At 46.6% G+C, this 23,442-nt stretch overlaps 15 non-coding genes across 15 annotated transcripts; all 15 read right to left on the reverse strand.

Annotated features, from left to right (window-relative positions):
* Positions 1 to 109: 109 nt before the first annotated feature.
* Positions 110 to 182, reverse strand: Trnak-cuu (transfer RNA lysine (anticodon CUU)). The gene has a single exon. It is a non-coding gene; the product is annotated as a tRNA-Lys (tRNA).
* A 1,431-nt stretch (positions 183 to 1,613) lies between these two features.
* On the reverse strand, positions 1,614 to 1,687 carry Trnak-cuu (transfer RNA lysine (anticodon CUU)). Its single transcript has one exon. It is a non-coding gene; the product is annotated as a tRNA-Lys (tRNA).
* Positions 1,688 to 3,132: 1,445 nt separating this feature from the next.
* Trnak-cuu (transfer RNA lysine (anticodon CUU)) lies at positions 3,133 to 3,205 on the reverse strand. Its single transcript has one exon. It is a non-coding gene; the product is annotated as a tRNA-Lys (tRNA).
* Positions 3,206 to 4,644: 1,439 nt separating this feature from the next.
* On the reverse strand, positions 4,645 to 4,717 carry Trnak-cuu (transfer RNA lysine (anticodon CUU)). Its single transcript has one exon. It is a non-coding gene; the product is annotated as a tRNA-Lys (tRNA).
* Positions 4,718 to 6,153: 1,436 nt separating this feature from the next.
* Trnak-cuu (transfer RNA lysine (anticodon CUU)) lies at positions 6,154 to 6,226 on the reverse strand. Its single transcript has one exon. It is a non-coding gene; the product is annotated as a tRNA-Lys (tRNA).
* Positions 6,227 to 7,653: 1,427 nt separating this feature from the next.
* On the reverse strand, positions 7,654 to 7,726 carry Trnak-cuu (transfer RNA lysine (anticodon CUU)). Its single transcript has one exon. It is a non-coding gene; the product is annotated as a tRNA-Lys (tRNA).
* A 1,425-nt stretch (positions 7,727 to 9,151) lies between these two features.
* Positions 9,152 to 9,226, reverse strand: Trnak-cuu (transfer RNA lysine (anticodon CUU)). Its single transcript has one exon. It is a non-coding gene; the product is annotated as a tRNA-Lys (tRNA).
* A 1,417-nt stretch (positions 9,227 to 10,643) lies between these two features.
* Positions 10,644 to 10,716, reverse strand: Trnak-cuu (transfer RNA lysine (anticodon CUU)). Its single transcript has one exon. It is a non-coding gene; the product is annotated as a tRNA-Lys (tRNA).
* A 1,427-nt stretch (positions 10,717 to 12,143) lies between these two features.
* On the reverse strand, positions 12,144 to 12,216 carry Trnak-cuu (transfer RNA lysine (anticodon CUU)). The gene has a single exon. It is a non-coding gene; the product is annotated as a tRNA-Lys (tRNA).
* Positions 12,217 to 13,646: 1,430 nt separating this feature from the next.
* On the reverse strand, positions 13,647 to 13,719 carry Trnak-cuu (transfer RNA lysine (anticodon CUU)). Its single transcript has one exon. It is a non-coding gene; the product is annotated as a tRNA-Lys (tRNA).
* Positions 13,720 to 15,148: 1,429 nt separating this feature from the next.
* Trnak-cuu (transfer RNA lysine (anticodon CUU)) lies at positions 15,149 to 15,221 on the reverse strand. Its single transcript has one exon. It is a non-coding gene; the product is annotated as a tRNA-Lys (tRNA).
* Positions 15,222 to 16,659: 1,438 nt separating this feature from the next.
* Positions 16,660 to 16,732, reverse strand: Trnak-cuu (transfer RNA lysine (anticodon CUU)). Its single transcript has one exon. It is a non-coding gene; the product is annotated as a tRNA-Lys (tRNA).
* Positions 16,733 to 19,681: 2,949 nt separating this feature from the next.
* On the reverse strand, positions 19,682 to 19,754 carry Trnak-cuu (transfer RNA lysine (anticodon CUU)). Its single transcript has one exon. It is a non-coding gene; the product is annotated as a tRNA-Lys (tRNA).
* Positions 19,755 to 21,192: 1,438 nt separating this feature from the next.
* Trnak-cuu (transfer RNA lysine (anticodon CUU)) lies at positions 21,193 to 21,265 on the reverse strand. Its single transcript has one exon. It is a non-coding gene; the product is annotated as a tRNA-Lys (tRNA).
* Positions 21,266 to 22,708: 1,443 nt separating this feature from the next.
* Positions 22,709 to 22,780, reverse strand: Trnak-cuu (transfer RNA lysine (anticodon CUU)). The gene has a single exon. It is a non-coding gene; the product is annotated as a tRNA-Lys (tRNA).
* Positions 22,781 to 23,442: the final 662 nt, after the last annotated feature.

Raw genomic sequence — 23,442 nt, forward strand, 5'->3', positions numbered from 1 at the left:
TCCTTGCGACTGACAGAGACGTAGGCAAAGTTTAAAGTTGCTATTTCCATTACATCACGTTAATCAGAAAAAAGGTAATTTACATCTGCAGCGGAACAAAATTCAATTTCGCCCAGCGTGGGGCTCGAACCCACGACCCTGAGATTAAGAGTATCATGCTTTACCGACTGAGCTAGCCGGGCTGCTTCGGTGAATACTTGCCGGGCAGCACGTCACACAGTACTCGTTTGGGTTGGGTGGTCCCATACAGAATCTCTCCATGCTGCCTAATGTTTTCCTAACGTCACACTCGTCACGTACTTCACTTTTATTTCATAATCATTTCTGAGAGGTAAGGAATTGCATGACAACCTGCAGAGCTAGTGGCGTCAAAATTAACACTCATACTTGATGTGACTCAAAAGGCGAACGAGTTACTTTCCGACGTTGTTTTAGATGTGCAAGTGCCAGTGGAAACTCGCGGTGACGGCACTCTGCCGACCATTTCGCTAGTTAACACCGGTCTTGTAGTGTGTGTTTCAAGCTCAAGAGCATCTCCAAGCAGAAAATGGTCAACAGCAACATTCAGACGGTTTCGTACTGCTCAAATGCTACATTAAAACGGTATGTTTCTTTTTCAGAACTGATAAAACACGAGCGTGACAGCATTCGAACCTGTAAAATTCTGATCCGAAGTCCGACGCCTTATCCATTAGGCCACACAGTCACTGACGACCAAGTGCAACGTGTATATGACTCATCTCGAAACGCTCACACCCATGATAATATGTGTTTTCGTTCTACATAGCCGCTGCCCTTCCTCTTTCCCACCCATTCTTACATTCAACCTCTTACGTGACCGACCAAATATAGACTGGGAAACAAGACCACACACTTTGTGCATACGGAATCGAAGGCAGGGCGTGCCTTGCCGCATTTGCAACGATGACCATTTGCTACTTCTGCAGAAGCGGCGGCGGCGACGACGACGACGACGACGACCGCGAGAGGCTCTGACATATGTGAGAAATACATCTATAAAATCTAATTCAGACTGCCTCGTCCCACCTTATGCTGAACCGCTTTGGCAAATGCTTTATCTGCGCCATTCGCCTTAATCACATCTGAGAGTATTTCTTAATAAAAGGCATGTCGCTAATTGTTCGTCATCACAGATACTGTTTGCTATACGGCCACGACGCGCAACTGATTTCCAAAATTCGACTTCTTCCTTTGAGGATGGAACTCATGACCCTTGGTTTACTAGTCCAGTGCTCTACCACTGAGCTAAAGAGGCGCATCCTAGCGGTACATTTGCGTTATTCGTCCTTACGGTCGTCTGGATCATCAGACTTCAGCTGACAACACTTCATATTACCGACTAATATTTGCAGCTATGGCGACCCATTACTGCTTGGCTACACATCTGACACGTAACCGATGTCCTCTCCAAACAACAACACTTGCATTTCAGAACATGTCTTTCACACATGTCTACAAAATCACCTTCACCTTCAAATACAGTTTCCATGCGACTGACAGAGACGTAGGCAAAGTTTAAAGTTGCTATTTCCATTACATCACGTTAATCAGAAAAACGGTAATTTACATCTGCAGCGGAACAAAATTCCGTTTCGCCAGCGTGGGGCTCGAACCCACGACCCTGAGATTAAGAGTCTCATGCTCTACCGACTGAGCTAGCCGGGCTGCTTCGGTGAATACTTGCCGTACAGCACGTCACACAGTACTCGTTTTGGTTGGGTGGTCCCATACAGAATCTCTCCATGCTGCCTCATGTTTTCCTAACGTCACACTCGTCACGTACTTCACTTTTATTTCATAAGCATTTCTGAGAGGTAAGGAATTGCATGACAACCTGCAGAGCTAGTGGCTTCAAAATTAACACTCATACTTGATGTGGCTCAAAAGGCGAACGAGTTACTTTCCGACATTGTTTTAGATGTGCAAGTGCCAGTGGAAACTCGCGGTGACGGCACTCTGCCGACCATTTCGCTAGTTAACACCGGTCTTGTAGTGTGTGTTTCAAGCTCAAGAGCATCTCCAAGCAGAAAATGGTCAACAGCAACATTCAGACGGTTTCGTACTGCTCAAATGCTACATTAAAACGGTATGTTTCTTTTTCAGAACTGGTAAAACACGAGCGTGACAGAATTCGAACCTGTAATCTTCTGATCCGAAGTCCGACGCCTTATCCATTAGGCCACACAGTCACTGACGACCAAGTGCAACTTGTATATGACTCATCTCGAAACGCTCACACCCCTGATAATTTGTGTTTTCGTTCTACATAGCCGCTGCCCTTCCTCTTTCCCACCCATTCGTTACATTCAACCTCTTACGTGACCGACCAAATATAGACTGGGGAAACAAGACCACACACTTTGTGCATACGGAATCGAAGGCACGGCGTGCGTCGCCGCATTTGCCACGATGGCCATTTGCTACTTCTGCAGAAGCGGCGGCGGCGACGACGACGACGACGACGACGACGACGACGACCGCGAGAGGCTCTGACATATGTGAGAAATACATCTATAAAATGTAATTCAGACTGCCTCGTCCCACCTTATGCTGAACCGCTTTGGCAAATGCTTTATCTGCGCCATTCGCCTTAATCACATCTGAGAGTAATTCTTAATAAAATGCTTGTCGCTAATTGTTCGTCATCACAGATACTGTTTGCTATACGGCCACGACGAGCAACTGATTTCCAAAATTCGACTTCTTCCTTTTAGGATGGAACTCACGACCCTTGGTTTACTAGTCCAGTGCTCTACCACTGAGCTAAAGAGGCGCATCCTAGCGGTGCAATTGCGTAATTCGTACTTACGGTCATCTGGATCATCAGACTTCAGCTGACAACACTTCGTATTACCGACTAATATTTGCAGCTATGGCGACCCATTACTGCTTGGCTACACATCTGACACGTAACCGATGTCCTCTCCAAACAACAACACTTGCATTTCAGAACATGTCTTTCACACATGTCTACAAAATCACCTTCACCTTCAAATACAGTTTCCTTGCGACTGACAGAGACGTAGGCAAAGTTTAAAGTTGCTATTTCCATTACATCACGTTAATCAGAAAAAAGGTAATTTACATCTGCAGCGGAACAAAATTCAATTTCGCCCAGCGTGGGGCTCGAACCCACGACCCTGAGATTAAGAGTATCATGCTTTACCGACTGAGCTAGCCGGGCTGCTTCGGTGAATGCTTGCCGGGCAGCACGTCACACAGTACTCGTTTGGGTTGGGTGGTCCCATACAGAATCTCTCCATGCTGCCTAATGTTTTCCTAACGTCACACTCGTCACGTACTTCACTTTTATTTCATAATCATTTCTGAGAGGTAAGGAATTGCATGACAACCTGCAGAGCTAGTGGCGTCAAAATTAACACTCATACTTGATGTGACTCAAAAGGCGAACGAGTTACTTTCCGACGTTGTTTTAGATGTGCAAGTGCCAGTGGAAACTCGCGGTGACGGCACTCTGCCGACCATTTCGCTAGTTAACACCGGTCTTGTAGTGTGTGTTTCAAGCTCAAGAGCATCTCCAAGCAGAAAATGGTCAACAGCAACATTCAGACGGTTTCGTACTGCTCAAATGCTACATTAAAACGGTATGTTTCTTTTTCAGAACTGATAAAACACGAACGTGACAGAATTCGAACCTGTAATCTTCTGATCCGAAGTCCGACGCCTTATCCATTAGGCCACACAGTCACTGACGAACAAGTTCAACTTGTATATGACTCATCTCGAAACGCTCACACCCCTGATAATTTGTGTTTTCGTTCTACACAGCCGCTGCCCTTGCTCTTTCCCACCCATTCGTTACATTCAACCTCTTACGTGACCGACCAAATATAGACTGGGAAACAAGACCACACACTTTGTGCATACGGAATCGAAGGCAGGGCGTTCCTCGCCGCATTTGCCACGATGGCCATTTGCTACTTCTGCAGAAGCGGCGGCGTCGACGACGACGACGACGACGACGACGACCGCGAGAGGCTCTGACATATGTGAGAAACACATCTATAAAATGTAATTCACACTGCCTCGTCCCACCTTATGCTGTACCGCTTTGGCAAAGGCTCTATCTGCGCCATTCGCCTTAATCACATCTGAGAGTAATTCTTAATAAAAGGCATGTTGCTAATTGTTCGTCATCACAGATACTGTTTGCTATACGGCCACGACGCGCAACGGATTTCCAAAATTCGACTTCTTCCTTTGAGGATGGAACTCACGACTCTTGGTTTACTAGTCCAGTGCTCTACCACTGAGCTAAAGAGGCGCGCCCTAGCGGTACTTTTGCGTACTTCGTCCTTACGGTCGTCTGGATCATCAGACTTCAGCTGACAACACTTCATATTACCGACTAATATTTGCAGCTATGGCGACCCATTACTGCTTGGCTACACATCTGACACGTAACCGATGACCTCTCCAAACAACAACACTTGCATTTCAGAACACGTCTTTCACACATGTCTACAAAATCACCTTCACCTTCAAATACAGTTTCCTTGCGACTGACAGAGACGTAGGCAAAGTTTAAAGTTGCTATTTCCATTACATCACGTTAATCAGAAAAACGGTAATTTACATTTACAGCGGAACAAAATTCCGTTTCGCCCAGCGTGGGGCTCGAACCCACGACTCTGAGATTAAGAGTCTCATGCTCTACCGACTGAGCTAGCCGGGCTGCTTCGGTGAATACTTGCCGGGCAGCACGTCACACAGTACTCGTTTGGGTTGGGTGGTCCCATACAGAATCTCTCCATGCTGCCTAATGTTTTCCTAACGTCACACTCGTCACGTACTTCACTTTTATTTCATAATCATTTCTGAGAGGTAAGGAATTGCATGACAACCTGCAGAGCTAGTGGCGTCAAAATTAACACTCATACTTGATGTGACTCAAAAGGCGAACGAGTTACTTTCCGACGTTGTTTTAGATGTGCAAGTGCCAGTGGAAACTCGCGGTGACGGCACTCTGCCGACCATTTCGCTAGTTAACACCGGTCTTGTAGTGTGTGTTTCAAGCTCAAGAGCATCTCCAAGCAGAAAATGGTCAACAGCAACATTCAGACGGTTTCGTACTGCTCAAATGCTACTTTAAAACGGTATGTTTCTTTTTCAGAACTGATAAAACACGAGCGTGACAGCATTCGAACCTGTAATCTTCTGATCCGAAGTCCGACGCCTTATCCATTAGGCCACACAGTCACTGACGACCAAGTGCAACTTGTATATTACTCATCTCGAAACGCTCACACCCCTGATAATTTGTGTTTTCGTTCTACACAGCCGCTGCCCTTGCTCTTTCCCACCCATTCGTTACATTCAACCTCTTACGTGACCGACCAAATATAGACTGGGAAACAAGACCACACACTTTGTGCATACGGAATCGAAGGCAGGGCGTGCCTCGCCGCATTTGCCACGATGGCCATTTGCTACTTCTGCAGAAGCGGCGGCGGCGACGACGACGACGACAACGACGACCGCGAGAGGCTCTGACATATGTGAGAAATACATCTATAAAATGTAATTCACACTGCCTCGTCCCACCTTATGCTGAACCGCTTTGGCAAATGCTTTATCTGCGCCATTCGCCTTAATCACATCTGAGAGTAATTCTTAATAAAAGGCATGTCGCTAATTGTTCGTCATCACAGATACTGTTTGCTATACGGCCACGACGCGCAACTGATTTCCAAAATTCGACTTCTTCCTATGAGGATGGAACTCACGACCCTTGGTTTACTAGTCCAGTGCTCTACCACTGAGCTAAAGAGGCGCACCCTAGCGGTACATTTGCGTAATTCGTCCTTACGGTCGTCTGGATCATCAGACTTCAGCTGACAACACTTCATAATACCGACTAATATTTGCAGCTGTAGCGACCCATCACTGCTTGGCTACACATCTGACACGTAACCGATGTCCTCTCCAAACAACAACACTTGCATTTCAGAACATGTCTTTCACACATGTCTACAAAATCACCTTCACCTTCAAATACAGTTTCCTTGCGACTGACAGAGACGTAGGCAAAGTTTAAAGTTGCTATTTCCATTACATCACGTTAATCAGAAAAACGGTAGTTTATATCTGCAGCGGAACAAAATTCCGTTGCGCCCAGCGTGGGGCTCGAACCCACGACCCTGAGATTAAGAGTCTCATGCTCTACCGACTGAGCTAGCCGGGCTGCTTCCATGAATGCTAGCCGGGCAGCACGTCACACAGTACTCGTTTGGGTTGGGTGGTCCCATACAGAATCTCTCCATGCTGCCTAATGTTTTCCTAACGTCACACTCGTCACGTACTTCACTTTTATTTCATAATCATTTCTGAGAGGTAAGGAATTGCATGACAACATGCAGAGCTAGTGGCGTCAAAATTAACACTCATACTTGATGTGACTCAAAAGGCGAACGAGTTACTTTCCGACGTTGTTTTAGATGTGCAAGTGCCAGTGGAAACTCGCGGTGACGGCACTCTGCCGACCATTTCGCTAGTTAACACCGGTCTTGTAGTGTGTGTTTCAAGCTCAAGAGCATCTCCAAGCAGAAAATGGTCAACAGCAACATTCAGACGGTTTCGTACTGCTCAAATGCTACATTAAAACGGTATGTTTCTTTTTCAGAACTGATAAAAGACGAGCGTGACAGCATTCGAACCTGTAATTTTCTGATCCGAAGTCCGACGCCTTATCCATTAGGCCACACAGTCACTGACGACCAAGTGCAACTTGTATATGACTTATCTCGAAACGCTCACACCCCTGATAATTTGTGTTTTCGTTCTACACAGCCGCTGCCCTTGCTCTTTCCCACCCATTCGTTACATTCAACCTCTTACGAGACCGACCAAATATAGACTGGGAAACAAGACCACACACTTTGTGCATACGGAATCGAAGGCAGGGCGTGCCTCGCCGCATTTGCCACGATGGCCATTTGCTACTTCTGCAGAAGCGGCGGCGGCGACGACGACGACGACCGCGAGAGGCTCTGACATATGTGAGAAACACATCTATAAAATGTAATTCAGACTGCCTCGTCCCACCTTATGCTGTACCGCTTTGGCAAAGGCTCTATCTGCGCCATTCGCCTTAATCACATCTGAGAGTAATTCTTAATAAAAGGCATGTCGCTAATTGTTCGTCATCACAGATACTGTTTGCTATACGGCCACGACGCGCAACTGATTTCCAAAATTCGACATCTTCCTTTGAGGATGGAACTCACGACCCTTGGTTTACTAGTCCAGTGCTCTACCACTGAGCTAAAGAGGCGCGCCCTAGCGGTACTTTTGCGTACTTCGTCCTTACGGTAGTCTGGATCATCAGACTTCAGCTGACAACACTTCATATTACCGACTAATATTTGCAGCTATGGCGACCCATTACTGCTTGGCTACACATCTGACACGTAACCGATGTCCTCTCCAAACAACAACACTTGCATTTCAGAACACGTCTTTCACACATGTCTACAAAATCACCTTCACCTTCAAATACAGTTTCCTTGCGACTGACAGAGACGTAGGCAAAGTCTAAAGTTGCTATTTCCATTACATCACGTTAATCAGAAAAACGGTAATTTACATCTCCAGCGGAACAAAATTCCGTTTCGCCCAGCGTGGGGCTCGAACCCACGACGCTGAGATTAAGAGTCTCACGCTCTACCGACTGAGCTAGCCGGGCTGCTTCGGTGAATACTTGCCGGGCAGCACGACACACAGTACTCGTTTGGGTTGGGTGGTCCCATACAGGATCTCTCCATGCTGCCTAATGTTTTCCTAACGTCACACTCGTCACGTACTTCACTTTTATTTCATAATCATTTCTGAGAGGTAAGGAATTGCATGACAACCTGCAGAGCTAGTGGCGTCAAAATTAACACTCATACTTGATGTGACTCAAAAGGCGAACGAGTTACTTTCCGACGTTGTTTTAGATGTGCAAGTGCCAGTGGAAACTCGCGGTGACGGCACTCTGCCGACCATTTCGCTAGTGAACACCGGTCTTGTAGTGTGTGTTTCAAGCTCAAGAGCATCTCCAAGCAGAAAATGGTCAACAGCAACATTCAGACGGTTTCGTACTGCTCAAATGCTACATTAAAACGGTATGTTTCTTTTTCAGAACTGATAAAACACGAGCGTGACAGCATTCGAACCTGTAATCTTCAGATCCGGAGTCCGACGCCTTATCCATTAGGCCACACAGTCACTGACGACCAAGTGCAACTTGTATATGACTCATCTCGAAACGCTCACACCCCTGACAATTTGTGTTCTCGTTCTACACAGCCGCTGCCCTTGCTCTTTCCCACCCATTCGTTACATTCAACCTCTTACGTGACCGACCAAATATAGACTGGGAAACAAGACCACACACTTTGTGCATACGGAATCGAAGGCAGGGCGTGCCTCGCCGCATTTGCCACGATGGCCATTTGCTACTTCTGCAGAAGCGGCGGCGGCGACGACGACGACGACCGCGAGAGGCTCTGACATATGTGGGAAATAGATCTATAAAATGTAATTCAGACTGCCTCGTCCTACCTTATGCTGAACCGCTTTGGCAAATGCTTTACCTGCGCCATTCGCCTTAATCACATCTGAGAGTAATTCTTAATAAAAGGCATGTCGCTAATTGTTCGTCATCACAGATACTGTTTGCTATACGGCTACGACGCGCAACTGATTTCCAAAATTCGACTTCTTCCTTCGAGGATGGAACTCACGACCATTGGTTTACTAGTCCAGTGCTCTACCACTGAGCTAAAGAGGCGCGCCCTAGCGGTGCTTTTGCATACTTCGTCCTTACGGTCGTCTGGATCATCAGACTTCAGCTGACAACACTTCGTATTACCGACTAATATTTGCAGCTATGGCGACCCATTACTGCTTGGCTACACATCTGACACGTAACCGATGTCCTCTCCAAGCAACAACACTTGCATTTCAGAACATGTCTTTCACACATGTCTACAAAATCACCTTCACCTTCAAATACAGTTTCCTTGCGACTGACAGAGACGTAGGCAAAGTTTAAAGTTGCTATTTCCATTACATCACGTTAATCAGAAAAACGGTAATTTATATCTGCAGCGGAACAAAATTCCGTTGCGCCCAGCGTGGGACTCGAACCCACGACCCTGAGATTAAGAGTCTCATGCTCTACCGACTGAGCTAGAAGCGCTGCTTCGGTGAATACTTGCCAGGCAGCACGTCACACAGTACTCGTTTGGGTTGGGTGGTCCCATACAGAATCTCTCCATGCTGCCTAATGTTTTCCTAACGTCACACTCGTCACGTACTTCACTTTTATTTCAAAATCATTTCTGAGAGGTAAGGAATTGCATGACAACATGCAGAGCTAGTGGCGTCAAAATTAACACTCATACTTGATGTGACTCAAAAGGCGAACGAGTTACTTTCCGACGTTGTTTTAGATGTGCAAGTGCCAGTGGAAACTCGCGGTGACGGCACTCTGCCGACCATTTCGCTAGTTAACACCGGTCTTGTAGTGTGTGTTTCAAGCTCAAGAGCATCTCCAAGCAGAAAATGGTCAACAGCAACATTCAGACGGTTTCGTACTGCTCAAATGCTACATTAAAACGGTATGTTTCTTTTTCAGAACTGATAAAACACGAGCGTAACAGCATTCGTACCTGTAATCTTCTGATCCGAAGTCCGACGCCTTATCCATTAGGCCACACAGTCACTGACGACCAAGTGCAACTTGTATATGACTTATCTCGAAACGCTCACACCCCTGATAATTTGTGTTTTCGTTCTACACAGCCGCTGCCCTTGCTCTTTCCCACCCATTCGTTACATTCAACCTCTTACGTGACCGACCAAATATAGACTGGGAAACAAGACCACACACTTTGTGCATACGGAATCGAAGGCAGGGCGTGCCTCGCCGCATTTGCCACGATGGCCATTTGCTACTTCTGCAGAAGCGGCGGCGGCGACGACGACGACGACCGCGAGAGGCTCTGACATATGTGAGAAATAGATCTATTCAGACTGCCTCGCCCCACCTTATGCTGAACCGCTTTGGCAAATGCTTTATCTGCGCCATTCGCCTTAATCACATCTGAGAGTAATTCTTAATAAAAGGCATGTCGCTAATTGTTCGTCATCACAGATACTGTTTGCTATACGGCTACGACGCGCAACTGATTTCCAAAATTCGACTTCTTCCTTCGAGGATGGAACTCACGACCCTTGGTTTACTAGTCCAGTGCTCTACCACTGAGCTAAAGAGGCGCGCCCTAGCGGTGCTTTTGCATACTTCGTCCTTACGGTCGTCTGGATCATCAGACTTCAGCTGACAACACTTCGTATTACCGACTAATATTTGCAGCTATGGCGACCCATTACTGCTTGGCTACACATCTGACACGTAACCGATGTCCTCTCCAAACAACAACTCTTGCATTTCAGAACATGTCTTTCACACATGTCTACAAAATCACCTTCACCTTCAAATACAGTTTCCTTGCGACTGACAAAGACGTAGGCAAAGTTTAAAGTTGCTATTTCCATTACATCACGTTAATCAGAAAAACGGTAATTTACTTCTGCAGCGGAACAAAATTCCGTTCCGCCCAGCGTGGGGCTCGAACCCACGACCCTGAGATTAAGAGTCTCATGCTCTACCGACTGAGCTGACCAGGCTGCTTCGGTGAATACTTGCCGGGCAGCACGTCACACAGTACTCGTTTGGGTTGGGTGGTCCCATACAGAATCTCTCCATGCTGCCTAATGTTTTCCTAACGTCACACTCGTCACGTACTTCACTTTTATTTCATAATCATTTCTGAGAGGTAAGGAATTGCATGACAACCTGCAGAGCTAGTGGCGTCAAAATTAACACTCATACTTGTTGTCACTCAAAAGGCGAACGAGTTACTTTCCGACGTTGTTTTAGATGTGCAAGTGCCAGTGGAAACTCGCGGTGACGGCACTCTAACGACCATTTCGCTAGTTAACACCGGTCTTGTAGTGTGTGTTTCAAGCTCAAGAGCATCTCCAAGCAGAAAATGGTCAACAGCAACATTCAGACGGTTTCGTACTGCTCAAATGCTACATTAAAACGGTATGTTTCTTTTTCAGAACTGATAAAACACGAGCGTGACAGCATTCGAACCTGTAATCTTCAGATCCGAAGACCGACGCCTTATCCATTAGGCCACACAGTCACTGACGACCAAGTGCAACTTGTATATGACTCATCTCGAAACGCTCACACCCCTGATAATTTGTGTTATCGTTCTACACAGCCGCTGCCCTTGCTCTTTCCCACCCATTCGTTACATTCAACCTCTTACGTGACCGACCAAATATAGACTGGGAAACAAGACCACACACTTTGTGCATACGGAATCGAAGGCAGGGCGTGCCTCGCCGCATTTGCAACGATGGCCATTTGCTACTTCTGCAGAAGCGGCGGCGGCGACGACGACGACGACCGCGAGAGGCTCTGACATATGTGAGAAACACATCTATAAAATGTAATTCAAACTGCCTCATCCCACCTTACGCTGTACCGCTTTGGCAAAGGCTCTATCTGCGCCATTCGCCTTAATCACATCTGAGAGTAATTCTTAATAAAAGGCATGTCGCTAATTGTTCGTCATCACAGATACTGTTTGCTATACGGCCACGACGCGCAACTGATTTCCAAAATTCGACATCTTCCTTTGAGGATGGAACTCACGACTCTTCGTTTACTAGTCCAGTGCTCTTCCACTGAGCTAAAGAGGCGCGGCCTAGCGGTACTTTTGCGTACTTCGTCCTTACGGTCGTCTGGATCATCAGACTTCAGCTGACAACACTTCATATTACCGACTAATATTTGCAGCTATGGCGACCCATTACTGCTTGGCTACACATCTGACACGTAACCGATGTCCTCTCCAAACAACAACACTTGCATTTCAGAACATGTCTTTCACACATGTCTACAAAATCACCTTCACCTTCAAATACAGTTTCCTTGCGACTGACAGAGACGTAGGCAAAGTTTAAAGTTGCTATTTCCATTACATCACGTTAATCAGAAAAACGGTAATTTACATCTGCAGCGGAACAAAATTCCGTTTCGCCCAGCGTGGGGCTCGAACCCACGACCCTGAGATTAAGAGTCTCATGCTCTACCGACTGAGCTAGCCGGGCTGCTTCGGTGAATACTTGCCGGGCAGGACGACACACAGTACTCGTTTGGGTTGGGTGGTCCCATACAGAATCTCTCCATGCTGCCTAATGTTTTCCTAACGTCACACTCGTCACGTACTTCACTTTTATTTCATAATCATTTCTGAGAGGTAAGGAATTGCATGACAACCTGCAGAGCTAGTGGCGTTAAAATTAACACTCATACTTGATGTGACTCAAAAGGCGAACGAGTTACTTTCCGACGTTGTTTTAGATGTGCAAGTGATAGTGGAAACTCGCGGTGACGGCACTCTGCCGACCATTTCGCTAGTTAACACCGGTCTTGTAGTGTGTGTTTCAAGCTCAAGAGCATCTCCAAGCAGAAAATGGTCAACAGCAACATTCAGACGGTTTCGTACTGCTCAAGTGCTACATTAAAACGGTATGTTTCTTTTTCAGAACTGATAAAACACGAGCGTGACAGCATTCGAAGCTGTAATCTTCAGATCCGAAGTCCGACGCCTTATTCATTAGGCCACACAGTCACTGACGACGAAGTGTAACTTGTATATTACTCATCTCGAAACGCTCACACCCCTGATAATTTGTGTTTTCGTTCTACACAGCCGCTGCCCTTGCTCTTTCCCACCCATTCGTTACATTCAACCTCTTACGTGACCGACGAAATATAGACTGGGAAACAAGACCACACACTTTGTGCATACGGAATCGAAGGCAGGGCGTGCCTCGCCGCTTTTGCCACGATGGCCATTTGCTACTTCTGCAGAAGCGGCGGCGGCGACGACGACGACGACGACCGCGAGAGGCTCTGACATAAGTGAGAAATACATCTATAAAATGTAATTCAGACTGCCTTGTCCCACCTTATGCTGAACCGCTTTGGCAAATGCTTTATCTGCGCCATTCGCCTTAATCACATGTGAGAGTAATTCTTAATAAAAGGCGTGTCGCTAATTGTTCGTCATCACAGATACTGTTTGCTATACAGCCACGACGCGCAACTGATTTCCAAAATTCGACTTCTTCCTATGAGGATGTAACTCACGACCCTTGGTTTACTAGTCGAGTGCTCTACCACTGAGCTAAAGAGGCGCATCCTAGCGGTACATTAGCGTAATTCGTCCTTACGGTCGTCTGGATCATCAGACTTCAGCTGACAACACTTCATAATACCGACTAATATTTGCAGCTATGGCGACCCATTACTGCTTGGCTACACATCTGACACGTAACCGATGTCCTCTCCAAACAACAACACTTGCATTTCAGAACATGTCTTTCACACATGTCTACAAAATCACCTTCACCTTCAAATACAGTTTCCTTGCGACTGACAGAGACGTAGGCAAAGTTTAAAGTTGCTATTTCCATTACATCACGTTAATCAGAAAAACGGTAATTTACATCTGCTGCGGAACAAAATTCCGTTTCGCCCAGCGTGGGGCTCGAACCCACGACCCTGAGATTAAGAGTCTTATGCTCTACCGACTGAGCTAGCCGCGCTACTTCAGTGAATACATGCCGGGCAGCACGACACACAGTACTCGTTTTGGTTGGGTGGTCCCATACAGAATATCTCCATGCTGCCTAATGTTTTCCTAACGTCACACTCGTCACGTACTTCACTTTTATTTCATAATCATTTCTGAGAGGTAAGGAATTGCATGACAACCTGCAGAGCTAGTGGCGTCAAAATTAACACTCATACTTGATGTGACTCAAAAGGCGAACGAGTTACTTTCCGACGTTGTTTTAGATGTGCAAGTGCCAGTGGAAACTCGCGGTGACGGCACTCTGCGACCATTTCGCTAGTTAACACCGGTCTTGTAGTGTGTGTTTCAAGCTCAGGAGCATCTCCAAGCAGAAAATTGTCAACAGCAACATTCAGACGGTTTCGTACTGCTCAAATGCTACATTAAAACGGTATGTTTCTTTTTCAGAACTGATAAAACACGAGCGTGACAGCATTCGAACCTGTAATCTTTCGATCCGAAGTCCGACGCCTTATCCATTAGGCCACACAGTCACTGACGACCAAGTGCAACTTGTATATGACTTATCTCGAAACGCTCACACCCCTGATAATTTGTGTTTTCGTTCTACACAGCCGCTGCCCTTGCTCTTTCCCACCCATTCGTTACATTCAACCTCTTACGTGACCGACCAAATATAGACTGGGAAACAAGACCACACACTTTGTGCATACGGAATCGAAGGCAGGGCGTGCCTCGCCGCATTTGCCACGACGGCCATTTGCTACTTCTGCAGAAGCGGCGGCGGCGACGACGACGACGACGACCGCGAGAGGCTCTGACATAAGTGAGAAATACATCTATAAAATGTAATTCAGACTGCCTCGTCCCACCTTATGCTGAACCGCTTTGGCAAAGGCTTTATCTGCGCCATTCGCCTTAATCACATCTGAGAGTAATTCTTAATAAAAGGCATGTCGCTAATTGTTCGTCATCACAGATACTGTTTGCTATACGGCAACGACGCGCAACTGATTTCCAAAATTCGACTCCTTCCTTTGAGGATGGAACTCACGACCCTTGGTTTACTAGTCCCGTGCTCTACCACTGAGCTAAAGAGGCGCGGCCCAGCGGTACTTTTGCGTACTTCGTCCTTACGGTCGTCTGGATCATCAGACTTCAGCTGACAACACTTCATATTACCGACTAATGTTTGCAGCTATGGCGACCCATTACTGCTTGGCTACACATCTGACACGTAACCGATGTCCTCTCCAAACAACAACACTTGCATTTCAGAACATGTCTTTCACACATGTCTACAAAATCACCTTCACCTTCAAATACAGTTTCCTTGCGACTGACAGAGACGTAGGCAAAGTTTAAAGTTGCTATTTCCATTACATCACGTTAATCAGAAAAACGGTAATTTACATCTCCAGCGGAACAAAATTCCGTTTCGCCCAGCGTGGGGCTCGAACCCACGACCCTGAGATTAAGAGTCTCATGCTCTACCGACTGAGCTAGCCGGGCTGCTTCGGTGAATACTTGCCGGGCAGCACGTCACACAGTACTCGTTTGGGTTGGGTGGTCCCATACAGAATCTCTCCATGCTGCCTAATGTTTTCCTAACGTCACACTCGTCACGTACTTCACTTTTATTTCATAATCATTTCTGAGAGGTAAGGAATTGCATGACAACCTGCAGAGCTAGTGGCGTTAAAATTAACACTCATACTTGATGTGACTCAAAAGGCGAACGAGTTACTTTCCGACGTTGTTTTAGATGTGCAAGTGCCAGTGGGACTCGCGGTGACGGCACTCTGCCGACCATTTCGCTAGTTAACACCGGTCTTGTAGTGTGTGTTTCAAGCTCAAGAGCATCTCCAAGCAGAAAATGGTCAACAGCAACATTCAGACGGTTTCGTACTGCTCAAATGCTACATTAAAACGGTATGTTTCTTTTTCAGAACTGATAAAACACGAGCGTGACAGCATTCGAACCTGTAATCTTCTGATCCGAAGTCCGACGCCTTATCCATTAGGCCACACAGTCACTGACGACCAAGTGCAACTTGTATATGACTTATCTCGAAACGCTCACACCCCTGATAATTTGTGTTTTCGTTCTACACAGCCGCTGCCCTTGCTCTTTCCCAATCATTCGTTACATTCAACCTCTTACGTGACCGACCAAATATAGACTGGAAAACAAGACCACACACTTCGTGCATACGGAATCGAAGGCACGGCGTGCCTCGCCGCATTTGCCACGATGGCCATTTGCTACTTCTGCAGAAGCGTCGGCGTCGGCGACGACGACGACGACGAAGACGACCGCGAGAGGCTCTGACATATGTGAGAAATACATCTATAAAATGTAATTCAGACTGCCTCGTCCCCCCTTATGCTGAACCGCTTTGGCAAAGGCTTTATCTGCGCCATTCGCCTTAATCACATCTGAGAGTAATTCTTAATAAAAGGCATGTCGCTAATTGTTCGTCATCACAGATACTGTTTGCGATACGGCCATGACGCGCAACTGATTTCCAAAATTCGATTTCTTCCTTTGAGGATGGAACTCACGACCCTTGGTTTACTAGTCCAGTGCTATACCACTGAGCTAAAGAGGCCCGGCCTAGCGGCACTTTTGCGTACTTCGTCCTTACGGTCGTCTGGATCATCAGACTTCAGCTGACAACAGTTCATATTACCGACTAATATTTGCAGCTATGGCGACCCATTACTGCTTGGCTACACATCTGACACGTAACCGATGTCCTCTCCAAACAACAACACTTGCATTTCAGAACACGTCTTTCACACATGTCTACAAAATCACCTTCACCTTCAAATACAGTTTCCTTGCGACTGACAGAGACGTAGGCAAAGTTTAAAGTTGCTATTTCCATTACATCACGTTAATCAGAAAAACGGTAATTTACATCTGCAGCGGAACAAAATTCCGTTTCGCCCAGCGTGGGGCTCGAACTCACGACCCTGAGATTAAGAGTCTCATGCTCTACCGAGTGAGCTAGCCGGGTTGCTTCGGTGAATACTTGCCGGGCAGCACGTCACACAGTACTCGTTTGGGTTGGGTGGTCCCATACAGAATCTCTCCATGCTGCGTAATGTTTTCCTAACGTCACACTCGTCACGTACTTCACTTTTATTTCATAATCATTTCTGAGAGGTAAAGGAATTGCATGACAACCTGCAGAGCTAGTGGCGTCAAAATTAACACCCATACTTGATGTGACTCAAAAGGCGAACGAGTTACTTTCCGACGTTGTTTTAGATTTGCAAGTGCCAGTGGAAACTCGCGGTGACGGCACTCTGCCGACCATTTCGCTAGTTAACACCGGTCTTGTAGTGTGTGTTTCAAGCTCAAGAGCATCTCCAAGCAGAAAATGGTCAACAGCAACATTCAAGCGGTTTCATACTGCTCAAATGCTACATTAAAACGGTATGTTTCTTTTTCAGAACTGATAAAAGACGAGCGTGACAGCATTCGAACCTGTAATCTTCAGATCCGAAGTCCGACGCCTTATCCATTAGGCCACACAGTCACTGAGGACCAAGTGCAACTTGTATATGACTCATCTCGCAACGCTCACACCCCTGATAATTTGTGTTTTCGTTCTACACAGCCGCTGCCCTTGCTCTTTCCCACCCATTCGTTACATTCAACCTCTTACGTGACCGAACAAATATAGACTGGGAAACAAGACCACACACTTTGTGCATACGGAATCGAAGGCAGGGCGTGCCTCGCCGCATTTGCCACGATGGCCATTTGCTACTTCTGCAGAAGCGGCGGCGGCGACGACGACGACGACGACGACGACCGCGAGAGGCTCTGACATATGTGAGAAATACATCTATAAAATGTAATTCACACTGCCTCGTCCCACCTTATGCTGAACCGCTTTGGCAAATGCTTTATCTGCGCCATTCGCCTTAATCACATCTGAGAGTAATTCTTAATAAAAGGCATGTCGCTAATTGTTCGTCATCACAGATACTGTTTGCTATACGGCCACGACGCGCAACTGATTTCCAAAATTCGACTTCTTCCTTTGATAATGGAACTCACGACCCATGATTTACTAGTCCAGTGGTCTACCACTGAGCTAAAGGGGCGCGTCCTAGCGGTACTTTTGCGTACTTCGTCCTTACGGTCGTCTGGATCATCAGACTTCAGCTGACAACACTTCATATTACCGACTAATATTTGCAGCTATGGCGACCCATTACTGCTTGGCTACACATCTGACACGTAACCGATGTCCTCTCCAAACAACAACACTTGCATTTCAGAACATGTCTTTCACACATGTCTACAAAATCACCTTCACCTTCAAATACAGTTTCCTTGCGACTGACAGAGACGTAGGCAAAGTTTAAAGTTGCTATTTCCATTACATCACGTTAATCAGAAAAACAGTAATTTACATCTGCAGCGGAACAAAATTCCGTTGCGCCCAGCGTGGGGCTCGAACTCTCGACCCTGAGATTAAGAGTCTCATGCTCTAGCGACTGAGCTAGACGGGCTGCTTCAGTGAATACTTGCCGGGCAGCACGTCACACAGTACTCGTTTATGTTGGGTGGTCCCATACAGAATCTCTCCATGCTGCCTAATGTTTTCCTAACGTCACACTCGTCACGTACTTCACTTTTATTTCATAATCATTTCTGAGAGGTAAAGGAATTGCATGACAACCTGCAGAGCTAGTGGCGTCAAAATTAACACTCATACTTGATGTGACTCAAAAGGCGAACGAGTTACTTTCCGACGTTGTTTTAGATGTGCAAGTGCCAGTGGAAACTCGCGGTGACGGCACTCTGCGACCATTTCGCTAGTTAACACCGGTCTTGTAGTGTGTGTTTCAAGCTCAGGAGCATCTCCAAGCAGAAAATTGTCAACAGCAACATTCAGACGGTTTCGTACTGCTCAAATGCTACATTAAAACGGTATGTTTCTTTTTCAGAACTGATAAAACACGAGCGTGACAGCATTCGAACCTGTAATCTTTCGATCCGAAGTCCGACGCCTTATCCATTAGGCCACACAGTCACTGACGACCAAGTGCAACTTGTATATGACTTATCTCGAAACGCTCACACCCCTGATAATTTGTGTTTTCGTTCTACACAGCCGCTGCCCTTGCTCTTTCCCACCCATTCGTTACATTCAACCTCTTACGTGACCGACCAAATATAGACTGGGAAACAAGACCACACACTTTGTGCATACGGAATCGAAGGCAGGGCGTGCCTCGCCGCATTTGCCACGACGGCCATTTGCTACTTCTGCAGAAGCGGCGGCGGCGACGACGACGACGACGACGACGACGACCGCGAGAGGCTCTGACATATGTGAGAAATACATCTATAAAATGTAATTCAGACTGCCTCGTCCCACCTTATGCTGAACCGCTTTGGCAAAGGCTTTATCTGCGCCATTCGCCTTAATCACATCTGAGAGTAATTCTTAATAAAAGGCATGTCGCTAATTGTTCGTCATCACAGATACTGTTTGCTATACGGCCACGACGCGCAACTGATTTCCAAAATTCGACTCCTTCCTTTGAGGATGGAACTCACGACCCTTGGTTTACTAGTCCCGTGCTCTACCACTGAGCTAAAGAGGCGCGGCCCAGCGGTACTTTTGCGTACTTCGTCCTTACGGTCGTCTGGATCATCAGACTTCAGCTGACAACACTTCATATTACCGACTAATGTTTGCAGCTATGGCGACCCATTACTGCTTGGCTACACATCTGACACGTAACCGATGTCCTCTCCAAACAACAACACTTGCATTTCAGAACATGTCTTTCACACATGTCTACAAAATCACCTTCACCTTCAAATACAGTTTCCTTGCGACTGACAGAGACGTAGGCAAAGTTTAAAGTTGCTATTTCCATTACATCACGTTAATCAGAAAAACGGTAATTTACATCTCCAGCGGAACAAAATTCCGTTTCGCCCAGCGTGGGGCTCGAACCCACGACCCTGAGATTAAGAGTCTCATGCTCTACCGACTGAGCTAGCCGGGCTGCTTCGGTGAATACTTGCCGGGCAGCACGTCACACAGTACTCGTTTGGGTTGGGTGGTCCCATACAGAATCTCTCCATGCTGCCTAATGTTTTCCTAACGTCACACTCGTCACGTACTTCACTTTTATTTCATAATCATTTCTGAGAGGTAAGGAATTGCATGACAACCTGCAGAGCTAGTGGCGTTAAAATTAACACTCATACTTGATGTGACTCAAAAGGCGAACGAGTTACTTTCCGACGTTGTTTTAGATGTGCAAGTGCCAGTGGGACTCGCGGTGACGGCACTCTGCCGACCATTTCGCTAGTTAACACCGGTCTTGTAGTGTGTGTTTCAAGCTCAAGAGCATCTCCAAGCAGAAAATGGTCAACAGCAACATTCAGACGGTTTCGTACTGCTCAAATGCTACATTAAAACGGTATGTTTCTTTTTCAGAACTGATAAAACACGAGCGTGACAGCATTCGAACCTGTAATCTTCTGATCCGAAGTCCGACGCCTTATCCATTAGGCCACACAGTCACTGACGACCAAGTGCAACTTGTATATGACTTATCTCGAAACGCTCACACCCCTGATAATTTGTGTTTTCGTTCTACACAGCCGCTGCCCTTGCTCTTTCCCAATCATTCGTTACATTCAACCTCTTACGTGACCGACCAAATATAGACTGGAAAACAAGACCACACACTTCGTGCATACGGAATCGAAGGCACGGCGTGCCTCGCCGCATTTGCCACGATGGCCATTTGCTACTTCTGCAGAAGCGTCGGCGTCGGCGACGACGACGACGACGAAGACGACCGCGAGAGGCTCTGACATATGTGAGAAATACATCTATAAAATGTAATTCAGACTGCCTCGTCCCCCCTTATGCTGAACCGCTTTGGCAAAGGCTTTATCTGCGCCATTCGCCTTAATCACATCTGAGAGTAATTCTTAATAAAAGGCATGTCGCTAATTGTTCGTCATCACAGATACTGTTTGCGATACGGCCATGACGCGCAACTGATTTCCAAAATTCGATTTCTTCCTTTGAGGATGGAACTCACGACCCTTGGTTTACTAGTCCAGTGCTATACCACTGAGCTAAAGAGGCCCGGCCTAGCGGCACTTTTGCGTACTTCGTCCTTACGGTCGTCTGGATCATCAGACTTCAGCTGACAACAGTTCATATTACCGACTAATATTTGCAGCTATGGCGACCCATTACTGCTTGGCTACACATCTGACACGTAACCGATGTCCTCTCCAAACAACAACACTTGCATTTCAGAACACGTCTTTCACACATGTCTACAAAATCACCTTCACCTTCAAATACAGTTTCCTTGCGACTGACAGAGACGTAGGCAAAGTTTAAAGTTGCTATTTCCATTACATCACGTTAATCAGAAAAACGGTAATTTACATCTGCAGCGGAACAAAATTCCGTTTCGCCCAGCGTGGGGCTCGAACTCACGACCCTGAGATTAAGAGTCTCATGCTCTACCGAGTGAGCTAGCCGGGTTGCTTCGGTGAATACTTGCCGGGCAGCACGTCACACAGTACTCGTTTGGGTTGGGTGGTCCCATACAGAATCTCTCCATGCTGCGTAATGTTTTCCTAACGTCACACTCGTCACGTACTTCACTTTTATTTCATAATCATTTCTGAGAGGTAAAGGAATTGCATGACAACCTGCAGAGCTAGTGGCGTCAAAATTAACACCCATACTTGATGTGACTCAAAAGGCGAACGAGTTACTTTCCGACGTTGTTTTAGATTTGCAAGTGCCAGTGGAAACTCGCGGTGACGGCACTCTGCCGACCATTTCGCTAGTTAACACCGGTCTTGTAGTGTGTGTTTCAAGCTCAAGAGCATCTCCAAGCAGAAAATGGTCAACAGCAACATTCAAGCGGTTTCATACTGCTCAAATGCTACATTAAAACGGTATGTTTCTTTTTCAGAACTGATAAAAGACGAGCGTGACAGCATTCGAACCTGTAATCTTCAGATCCGAAGTCCGACGCCTTATCCATTAGGCCACACAGTCACTGAGGACCAAGTGCAACTTGTATATGACTCATCTCGCAACGCTCACACCCCTGATAATTTGTGTTTTCGTTCTACACAGCCGCTGCCCTTGCTCTTTCCCACCCATTCGTTACATTCAACCTCTTACGTGACCGAACAAATATAGACTGGGAAACAAGACCACACACTTTGTGCATACGGAATCGAAGGCAGGGCGTGCCTCGCCGCATTTGCCACGATGGCCATTTGCTACTTCTGCAGAAGCGGCGGCGGCGACGGCGACGACGACGACGACGACGACGACCGCGAGAGGCTCTGACATATGTGAGAAATACATCTATAAAATGTAATTCAGACTGCCTCGTCCCACCTTATGCTGAACCGCTTTGGCAAAGGCTTTATCTGCGCCATTCGCCTTAATAACATCTGAGAGTAATTCTTAATAAAAGGCATGTCGCTAATTGTTCGTCATCACAGATACTGTTTGCTATACGGCCACGACGCGCAACTGATTTCCAAAATTCGACTTCTTCCTTTGAGGATGGAACTCACGACCCTTGGTTTACTAGTCCAGTGTTCTACCACTGAGCTAAAGAGGCGCGGCCTAGCGGTACTTTTGCGTACTTCGTCCTTACGGTCGTCTGGATCATCAGACTTCAGCTGACAACACTTCATATTACCGACTAATGTTTGCAGCTATGGCGACCCATTACTGCTTGGCTACACATCTGACACGTAACCGATGTCCTCTCCAAACAACAACACTTGCATTTCAGAACATGTCTTTCACACATGTCTACAAAATCACCTTCACCTTCAAATACAGTTTCCTTGCGACTGACAGAGACGTAGGCAAAGTTTAAAGTTGCTATTTCCATTACATCACGTTAATCAGAAAAACGGTAATTTACATTTACAGCGGAACAAAATTCCGTTTCGCCCAGCGGGGACTCGAACCCACGACCCTGAGATTAAGAGTCTCATGCTCTACCGACTGAGCTAGCCGGGCTGCTTCGGTGAATACTTGCCGGGCAGCACATCACACAGTACTCGTTTGGGTTGGGTGGTCCCATACAGAATCTCTCCATGCTGCCTAATGTTTTCCTAACGTCACACTCGTCACGTACTTCACTTTTATTTCATAATCATTTGTGAGAGGTAAGGAATTGCATGACAACCTGCAGAGCTAGTGGCGTCAAAATTAACACTCATACTTGATGTGACTCAAAAGGCGAACGAGTTACTTTCCGACGTTGTTTTAGATGTGCAAGTGCCAGTGGGACTCGCGGTGACGGCACTCTGCCGACCATTTCGCTAGTTAACACCGGTCTTGTAGTGTGTGTTTCAAGCTCAAGAGCATCTCCAAGCAGAAAATGGTCAACAGCAACATTCAAGCGGTTTCATACTGCTCAAATGCTACATTAAAACGGTATGTTTCTTTTTCAGAACTGATAAAAGACGAGCGTGACAGCATTCGAACCTGTAATCTTCAGATCCGAAGTCCGACGCCTTATCCATTAGGCCACTCAGTCACTGAGGACCAAGTGCAACTTGTATATGACTCATCTCGCAACGCTCACACCCCTGATAATTTGTGTTTTCGTTCTACACAGCCGCTGCCCTTGCTCTTTCCCACCCATTCGTTACATTCAACCTCTTACGCGACCGAAC

The sequence above is a fragment of the Schistocerca gregaria genome, chromosome 8 (assembly GCF_023897955.1).
Source record: "Schistocerca gregaria isolate iqSchGreg1 chromosome 8, iqSchGreg1.2, whole genome shotgun sequence".
In the NCBI taxonomy this organism is placed as follows: Eukaryota; Metazoa; Arthropoda; class Insecta; order Orthoptera; family Acrididae; genus Schistocerca; species Schistocerca gregaria.